Source organism: Mixophyes fleayi, chromosome 5 (assembly GCF_038048845.1).
Source record: "Mixophyes fleayi isolate aMixFle1 chromosome 5, aMixFle1.hap1, whole genome shotgun sequence".
NCBI lineage: Eukaryota > Metazoa > Chordata > Amphibia > Anura > Limnodynastidae > Mixophyes > Mixophyes fleayi.
Window position 1 is genome coordinate 230,453,647 of NC_134406.1, and position 10,892 is coordinate 230,464,538.

Here is a 10,892-nt window from a genome sequence, read left to right on the forward strand (position 1 = left end):
ATACAATTCCTTTAAGATAAAGCATATAAACTTATTTAGATTTGTTGATTTTATTAGATATTGGACATCAATTTCATATATATATATATATATATATATATATATATATATATATATATATGTATATATATATATATACACATATATACACACACACACATATATATATATATATATATATATATATATATATATACACATATATATATATATATATATATATATATATACACACACACATTACAGCTTTCAGTATCAACACTAAGTAACAGATTAGTGCAGGACTATAGTTCATATGAAGAAGATACAATCTGAGCATTCACTGAAAGCACGGGACAGATCATGGATGTGAAAAAATAATTGATAGTCCATGATCTGTCCTGTGTTCATAACGAACCATTGTTTGTAGAGTGGTCCTGGTTCATAGGGGTCAATTAATTCTGGACTACATGGAAACTGTGCATGAAAAACACAAATGTGTAGAGCTCCATGTGTTCCAGTTTTCCCAGAACATTCCCCTTTTTTCACACAAAAGGCCTGTTTCCCAGAACGAATATACGCAATTGCGTGGAATTCATACACGAATGCATCTGACACTTAAAACCCACTACGACTTGAGAGGCAGTACGGGGGAGGCAAGGGGCAGCCTAACGTAGCCCATGTACACACAAACGCAGCTCATTCAGTCCCGTACGTTTGCTGAAATAAACGTTTCCAGCCATATCTTTTGCACCTGCTACAGGGCAGGTGTAAATCCTGAATGACAATGATGGCCAGGATAGCATTACCTCAGCGATTCTGATTGGACGATTGCCAAACCACTTGCACAGCTGACACTCCTGCAGTCATCAACCACAACTTTAAAAGATGATTGACCAAACGCTTCTATGTGGCACTTTGACCAGTCCGTTCATGTTGTGTACACGGAATAGCACATTTGTGTAGCTAATTACAGTGAAACTATGTTGCGCTAGACTTATGACAGTGTGTATGCTCAGTCTGCACCCACTGACTTTGCAAACAGATTTTTTTTCCTCCACAATGCAAATTTTTTTATTTTTTATTTCCGCTTGATTTTTAGATAACTGGTCGTTGGATCTGGATTACAAAAGGCACAGACAAACTTCCCATAGGAAGCATTTTTTCATTTATTTCAATAGTATTACTACTTATGATTATATAATAAAACAAGAGTGACATATTGGTAGAGCAAATATACAGCCGTGTTTTAGTCTCATTGGGACACCAGAAGCAGAGGTGTTACACCGCATGTTACTCTGCATTCGGCTCCCACCTCATATCATCATGGACACACACTACATATCTGTACGTGCCTGACACCTGCATACTCTGTAGACATGTAAAACAGGGTGCAAACACAGTAATAACTCAGAGACAAAGCTCTAAGACTGCTTTAAAAAGCATGGCCCAGCAACCAACCCACATAAAGTACAATGATGCATGTTACATGTAATGATGTCGTGAGTTTGAAATATGGTTGTAAATATGTAATTTACATTTTTTCCAGCTTACCCTAAGGAAGAGCCCCTGATGCCAGAGAATACTGTGTCACAAAATATTAAATGGTGCTGGAGAAAGAAATGACTTTTGTGAGGACAAGCCTCCAAAGAATGGAAGAGGATATCAAAATTGTTCGGAGACGTTAATAGTTTGATGGGAAGTCGGGTGTAATAATAATGTAAATATTAAGCATTGTGCAAAGTTGGCATCTGGGTTCCCATTGTCTATGCCAGTGTTCCTCAAACTCAGTCCTCAGGAACCCCTAACAGTGCATGTTTCCCATATCTCTTTGCTGGAGCACAGGTGTATTCATTACTGACTGACACATTTTGAAAGATCCACAGGTGGTCCTAATTATTTCACTTGTGACCTGAAAAACCTGCACTGTTTGGGGTCCCTGAGGACTGGATTTGGGAAACCAAGGTCTACACTGCTAGCGCCTGCTCTACTTGCTGCATACGAGGAAGTGCCATCGGCAGCTGTAATTAACATCTAGAAGACAGGACCCAAATTTCTAATTTGTTCATAGTGCTAACCAGATACAATGTACTCTGGTTGCTGCTGAATTCCATTGTAGAAGCAGCTGCTGCATCCTGATACTATGAACAAATCATAGAACTTCCCCAAGCAATGAACAGGTCTGAAGGTCTGCTTTACCCACTAGCTACCAGACCAGTAGACAGCTTCAACCACTATCAACCAGATTGAAAGGCTACTTTAACCGCTAGCCAACAGACCAAAGCACTGTTTAATATATTAGCAACTAGATTGGAGGACTGCTTTAACCACTAGAGACCAGAAAAAATATCTGCTTTGTATACTAGCCACAAGTTTTAGGATTTGATTTAATTACTAGTCACTAGATTGGGATCTGCTTTGTACATTGGCTACTAAAAGTAGTGGAGGCATTGCCCATAACCAGGGCGCCAAGAGAAATTTTGGGCCCCAGTACAGCAATTTCTTGGGGCCTCTTGATGGCTCCTCCTACAACACAGGCAGGCCAGGGACCACAGGCTAGCCCATGCCCCGGTACTCTGTACCCACTCCCCTCCCCTCTCAGCACCTCTTCGCTTGTCTCAAAATATCTCACAACTCGACACCTCCGTTCTGCGTCTCTCATCCTCACTCATTACCTGCTCCCATTCCTGGTTACAGGATTTATTTCAGGCTGAACCCACTTTGTTGAATTCCCTCCCTTGCACAATAAGACTTTCTTCTAGTCTTCAAATCTTCAAGTGTTCTCTGAAAACCTACCTCTTCAAGCTAGCTTATAAAATTCTTTAGCCACCCTTGGGTACCCTGTAGCTTTTACACAGTTCACACAAGACTACAACCCTTTGACCAACATTGCTGTGATTGGATCATACAGTGCATTAAGCACTTTTTACCTTTGCAATCTGTCTGGACAAATATGCAATTTGTAGCACTTAACCTAATTTATCAATCTTCCATCGTTCCAGATTGTAAGACTATCAAGCAGGGCTTTCTGTCTGTATTACCAAGTATTGTTTTATTACTGTGTTTCTTCCCAAATATAAAGAGCTACGGAATTTGATGGCGCTATATAAATAAATGTTGATGATGAGATGTGATTCGTCCTGTGAACAGAGGCCTTGACAGGACAGCGGTGTCTTAATCACTCTCCAGCTCAGTAGACTAGTATCCTTTGTGACAAGCCCAGGTGTGCCAGTTATGTGCGTGTATGAATGTATGTGTATAATATATACCGTATTTGCCGGCGTATAAGATGACTGGGCGTATAAGACGACCCCCAACATTTCCACTCAAAATATAGAGTTTGTTATATACTCGCCGTATAAGACTACCCCCTCTTCCGCACACCTTCCACACACCAAATAAAACGTAAAAGAACATCAGATTTGATTTCAACATGTTAATTTATATTCGAATGCTTTAAAACTTGCATCATATTTCTTTCTTTTTGCTGGTGCCATGATAGGGTTGATAGGGGTTTGACTGCTGGACATTTTCTATGCTGTATTGTACTGTACAATGGTGCAGTACTGTGGTTGGCTGTTGGCTGTATACAAAGCCTGATTGGATTGGTCCCTGCTCCCTGTCTGCTCTCCCTGTCTCCCTGTCTCCATGTCACTAGCAGCAGTCTGGTCCGCCCTTGAATCCATATTATGGATAGTACCAGTATTATAGTACCGTACCATATATTAATACCAAGTGACATACTGTATATTATGACCTGATAAGAGATTTGGATAGGGAGTATTTATCAAGGTATGCATAAGAAGGGGGAGGGGGCGAGGAGAAAGTTGTAAAATGTATAAAAGTATACCCCTGTGTGCATTTATTGTTACCGGTTTCACAGGAGTGCCATTAGTATTAGTATTAGTGCCATTACAGTACCTGTCATTGTCACCATTGTACGCCACAACGCGACCGCAGCGCCTCCGACCAGTCCCTGCATCTCCCTGTAATTGGCACTAGTGCGCAAGTCCGCATGTGCGAGCTCTGCATAGACAAGGGGCGGGCCGGAGCGCCGCTGCTTCCCGCCGAGCAGAACGGACCGGTCACGCCAAAAAGTATCGCTGCTGATGCTCGCCGCAGCCGCGCTGATGACCCGCAGCGGCCGCACTGGATACCGCGCGATACTGGATGTTATGTAGAATGAGGTGGGCGGGCATCGGGAGGCCACTATGGGCACCGGGCGAGTATCGGAAGGCCACTATGGCAGCTATGTCTATCCCAACTGAAGTGCACCCGGCGTATAAGATGACCCCCCCACTTGGAGGTTTTTCAGGGCAAAAAAGTCGTCTTATACGCCAGCAAATACGGTATATATAATATTATGATGCTAATATCATATTAATAGTAATGGGACAGACAAATAAACACAGCCCATAATTGTCCTAGATCTTTTCCATTGCCTTTGGGGTTGCACTAGTCAGAAATTTCTGGCTCCAAGTCATGAGATATTCAATGTAAGACGGTGTTAACTTCCTTCCCTTCACACCTGAAAAGGCAATTCTAGAAATACCGCAGGGTCAGAGACTCTCAACTGGTGGGAATAAACTTTTACTTGCAATAATTGCAGAAGTGAGGAAGGCCACCTTACAGGTATGGATTCAATCTGGGTTCCCCCTACTTCAATTATTTAAGGAAAAGCTATTTCATGTTTTTAGAATGAATTGATTAGAGGCCACACTTGCAAAAGAAAGTAAAATAAAAAAATTTTGGGGAGATGTGAGAGAATTATATTGGGACACTCCCCAGGGGTATTAAGCCCCAAATACTTTTCTTCCACATCATGGTATGAGCGAAAGACCATAGAGACCCACCTATTCCCCTCTACAGGGGGACCACCTTGTGCAGTACCTTCTATAACCATACCTTCATGTGACCAGATGGGCTTAATTTGCCACCCAGTCTGTAAGGGGAAGAAGGATGTTCTTCCTGCAGTTTATCTGGGCCTCTTTCTCACTGTCAGTAATCGACTGTTACTGATCACTCCTACTGGTGTCACCTTGCCACCAGACATTCGCGACTGCAAATGCCAACTATGCAATTGTTGTAGAATATCTTTGCCCACCACTAGGCTCCTCACATCATCTAGAACTGCTTACTTCTTGGGTAGCTGGTATAGCTGCCGCAGCACCTCTTTAATGTGGGTTGGCTGGTACCTCCTGACCACTTACTATGGATCAGAATTGCTGGGTAGTAGGCAGAGCGTTGACACAGGGACGCTGGGTTCAACACAGAACAGGCAGGGAACGGATTAGAGTGTAAACTCTTATCTGTTGGACACAGGATACAGCAGGCAATAGTTGTCAGGCAGAATCTTCAAGCAGTGATGTTTATTTGCTCAAGGAGTCCTTACAAGGATCTTTACACACTAGTTGGAGGTACTAGTGATCATTCAAAAGTACAGATGGTGTAATACATGACATGGTCAAACAGAACTCTTTATATACTGTGTAACACACATGTTAGCAGGGTGTAAACCAGCCCCCTTTCCTAAATGGCACCACAAAGTCTGAGATATTACTTTCAATGATTAGCATCAGGATGTAATATGTTCTCTAAACTTTGATTTAAATGCAATTTAAACTTAACAAAATTTATATCAATCTCTGATTTCTTAAATTACTTGCTGTTAGGCTTCCTATCTAAGACACAGAATGAAAGTCTAATGACCCTCATGTTCATTCAGGCTAAAAAGAGGCCTTGGCCTAATTAGCATGGGATTTCCTTTCTTACAGAACCATTTCCTCCAACATATGCCTACTGCATCAGAAATCAATACATTTCTAATACAAAAATCAGTACATTTGCAATGAAATGCTGTATATTGGCGCACTGCGCCATTAATTGAAATAAATTTATACAAGTTATTTATAAGTGATCCAGCCTCACCTTATACATTTTATTATTATAGATTTATACATGTATAAGTGAGGAAAATGTTGTTTTTTTCTCATTAATTACCTGTAACAGTAATGTGATATTGTAAACAAATGATAGGACAATGTAGTAAAATTAACTTTATTGCCAATTTGAATAGAATAATTGTGTAGTATACAACATTCATATCAACACTTGTATAAGTATGTTACAACATATATCGTAAATTGCTTTACTTCGGAATCAATAAAAAACATTTTGGGGGAAAAAAAAACATGATGGCCAAGCCCAGTTGGTGCAGAACAAGTGGAGAGACTATTGTATATGAATAATTTGGAACAAGTCTCTGTAATTCTTAAGCTATGTACAAACCAATCGTAAGCTGGAGTGGTCTCACGTGAAAGTACAAGAAGGGTATGGTCGCCAGAGAGGAGACCATGAAACCTAGACCATGAATGCAATCACTGGTTGACACTCTCGGCTGGCCAGAAAATAAAGGATGTTAATTGTATGTACATTTGCAGGAGGTAGAATGACCAATTATGTTTGAAAGTCAATTATGACCTCCATAAATTCCATCCTCCTAAAATGGACAGGAATGACTACTTTTAAAGTGGATTAGCTAAATAAACCAAAGCAACTGTCTGTCCTTCCCAGCTTGTAAACAAGGGGCTCTAACCAGAATGCCATTTAAGTTTGGAGTCAGGTGAAACACAATTTGCTGGAAGTCACTAGAGTGAAATAATTTGTTAAGACTTGGGGGCAATTTAAAATCCAAAGGATAGGGCTTAAATTGTACAAAGGTTGGTCTCTGTGGTTAGGTGGAGGTAGTATGTGTTATATGGATGGGTATGTGTCAATAAAGTTTTTGCATAATGATTGGCCGAATTCTCCTAACTGCTTTGAAGAAACGCATTAAGCCTTCCAACGCTACTCTTGTATCCGAAAGAATACTTAATGGTGAAACTTGAACTTCAAAGCCAAACCCTTGTTTAGGTCTTCCTGGTATAATTGGCACAATTGCACTAGCAGACAAACTTTTTAAAATTCCAAAATAAATGACTGAAGAATTTTGCCTCCCAGCTTGTAACAAAACTTCAGTTACTACAAACTCCCTTGTTCCTGAGCAATATCCAGGGAGCATTGAGAGGGGAGAAATGCTATCACATCTATGGCTTCCTTTTTCTTCTCTTCCATAATGAAATAAGAGGGAATGGAAGATTATATGTATTCTAGATAAAACTTCCATGGTCTTGCTAAGGCATTCATACTCTCCGCTCCGAGATTTTTGTGACAAGCCAAATAAACGATTCAGCTTGGTACTTTGACCTGTTGCCATTAAATCTATTTGTGACAAGCCAAACCTTTGTACAGAGACCATTCCCCTGGGTGAACCTGATAACACCTGGGATAATCTGCCACTACGTTGTTTTTGCCAGCTACACAATAGTGAACTCAAGTTGTTTTCTGTTCCAAGTCATGATTGGTTAGCATTCATTGGCGAGAACTGCACTTCTGGTACCTCCCTGTTTATGAATGCCACCACTGTCTGGTTGACCAAAAATACTTTGAGATAGGCCTGGTGGAAGAAACGATGAAAATGTATAATTTCCTTCCAAACCAATCTAATTTCTAAGACATTTATATGTAGATCTTACTTCTTGGTTCCATGTAGCCTGTACCATCTATAAGCTTGAATGTGTCCCTCAGCCCTTGATGCTGGAATCTGTTGTTAAAATGAGCCATTCTGGTTATGGAATAGGTGTTCCTTGGATTCACCTTATGGGTTCCTTTCACCAATTATGATATCCTCCAACTTTGTTAACTTTATTTTCTGATAGATAATCCTGCCTGTGATCCAGTTTGAGTAATTTTATTTGTAGGGTTCTCATGTGTCATCTTGCCCATGGTATTACTCCTGTGAATCTCTTATTGAGGTATTGTCAATCTATTTGTCCATCCTCTCCTCTGGAAAAGTCACCATCTTCCCTATTGTGTTCTCCAACCAACAACATGTTAAGGTAGGGCCAGACCACGATCCATGCTTTCTTAGTGCTGCCATTCCCACCATGCTGAGGGACCGAATGGTAGGCACGTGAACTGAAAGTAGTGACCTCGAATACAAAATCTCTGAAAAAGATGCTTGTATGCTACCAGAATATGTAGATATGCATCTTGCAAATCTACTGCTGTTAGAAAATGTTCCACCTCTAATGGCGTTTACAGACTCCATACAAAAGTGTATTACTTACATTAAATTTGTTCAACCTCCTTAAATCCAGTACAGTTATGAATTATTCTGACTGCTTTTGTACCAGAAAAAGTGTGGAATAAAAACCTGTCTTTCTAGGATTGATCAGGACCTGTGAAATTACATGTTTTGTCAGAAGTGTCTGTAAACTGTTGATCAATGCGTGTTTTTATACTGGAAATTCGTTATAAAAACATTTATTTTTGGAGTCTCTCTAAATTATATTTTAGAACCTGTGGCTACAATGTCCCTTACCCACTTTTACTGGGCAGTTAGGTTCCAACTCTGTAAATAATTTCATACTCTGCCCCCTACCACAAGCTCTGGGAGTCATTGGGGATAATTAGGTCTCAATCTTCTCTTTGGCTCTAGGACCACAAAACAACTGTATACAAGTTCCCTTCTGTCTGATGTAAGACATGTAGGCAGTCCTTTAGTCTGTCTACATTTTGCTAAAGGCCATTCAATCAACTCAAACTATGTACAAAAAAAAAAAGGTCTTCTGGTTCGACTAGACCATGGTTGAAATTTTTGGCATTAATTCTAAGAAATACGTTTGGTAAAAAGACAACACAGCTTATCACCCAAAGAACACTCTATCTACTGTGAAGCATGGTGGTGGCAGCATCATGTTTCTGCAATAAAAGGTCCACACACAGATCATCAATGGACCTCTATATATCTGTGGAGTAAACAAACGCTTATCAAATTTCATACACTGTGTGAATGTATAATTCACACAGTGTATAATTGTGCAAGATTTCTATTGTTACACATGTTCATGAGGGATTGGTCTTCAGAAACTGAAAGCCACTGCAAAGTGCAAGGCAACCTTTAGTTGCTAACACTGTATTTTTGCTATATCCTTTAACAGCTCAGTGGCATTTCGTTCACTAGCAGCACACTATGTAGGGGGGACACCCTGCTCAAGTAGACAACCGCACATGAAAATAAACTCTACCGAGAGCTCCAACATATTAAAGTATAAAGAAACAAAGCCATCAACAAAAGAGACCAACTGCATGCAGATGAATAGTTCCAATTTAATATTTTGCTATCTATGAGGTAGGAAGAATTAACAAAACAAAAACCTGTGCTTCAATTTTTCATTGTCTAACCAGAAGCCACTGAATGAAGTTAAGCCCATTGGCTTTACAATACTTTAACAGTTAAGTGTTAATTTTAGTGTTTAAATTATGTGCTTGGCTTCATTTGCAATTTAGATTTTGCTTTATCACCAGCTGCACAGTAGCCTGGGCTCATATTAATTAGAGACATTAGGTTTTAGAGGACTGTCTGTATACAAGGTAATCTCGTACTTTTGGGGTGATAGCAAGCTGAATTAATGCTTTATTCATTGTCCAGGTGTGAAAGTATCACTTTGGGGTAACGTTTTCATGTCACTAAGCGTTCTAGTCACTAGGCTGGTTAAGTGTGTGTCAGTTGGAATAGAAACAAAAATCACTGAACAAAGGACATGACTCATTGCAATCAAGGCAACTAAACATTCTGCAGAATATTATTTTGCCAATTGTAAAATAAGGCCCACTTGTGTGATACAGGAATAGGTAGCTCTACTCCAATTACAAACTGTGCATAATTGTGGCTTTGTGGGCAGCAAGTTTATAACCGTGTTATAGAGGTCATTGATCACGAGTTATTTTACAGTTCTGACAGTAGATCTTGGTCTGAGGACAAGGGAGTAATCTTTCATTTCTGCTGCTTGAGGCAAAGTGTGAAATGCTGTAAATAAACTTTTTGTAATGGAGAGAATGGTCAATTATTCAATGTGGAGATGACAAAGTTTGTATTTCTAGAAATCTGGGGGGTTTCCTCTCCTTACCCCTGAATCTGAAGTGTTCTTACTCTGCTCCCTCTCACTAGTCCGTTGCAGATCTCCCCTTACATTCACGCTGACACCTCTCACTTTAAATCTTGACAATTATTTAGTAATTGAATAGGATTTTTTTTTATCCTTTGTCCTATGGTATTAACAGACTTCTCAAACTCTTGAAAAGTAGATGTATTGAGTATGAGCCCACGAACGTTTTAAAAATCAAAGACAATGGCCGTTATTCATATACAACTGTCCAACAAATCATTAAGCACAAATGAGGATTTCAGCAGCTATTCACATTTGCATGTTTCATACGGAGGTTTTTTTATTTTTCTTCTAGTTGTGAAACGTCAATGAATCGTGACAACACATCCAGACACGCACCTGCATCCAACACATCATATCACTTAGGGGTGAGAGATTCGGTTATAAATCAACACATTTCTCTGAAATGATTCAGGGGGAAGTCTGTGGTCTCAGAACAGACGGGCTATTGACTGCTCGGTGTGGTGCCCATGCACACAGCACAATCACATGTATTTGCTCTGTAGACTAGCAGGCTGCTTGGACAAAGGGTAGTCAATGGGATTATTTCATGCCACACTGAATCTCTATGCTACGTACAGCCGACCTGCTCTGGCCATTCAATTCATCATCAAACCTTGTTGATTTGCATTTTATAGCAGTGAAGGAGACCGGTCCAAGGCACAAATCACAGTTTAAAAGTTATGTGGTTAAAGACACTATATGATTTGGTATAGAAAAATGTATTTTTTTGTACTATATTTTAGTTTTATGTTAAATAGGTGTCTCCATCCTACTAAATATGCTTAAACTTAAATTGAAAGTGTATTTGCCCTGTTATTAAATATTTAGTGAAGTTACAGATTAATCTTATTTTATATAGAT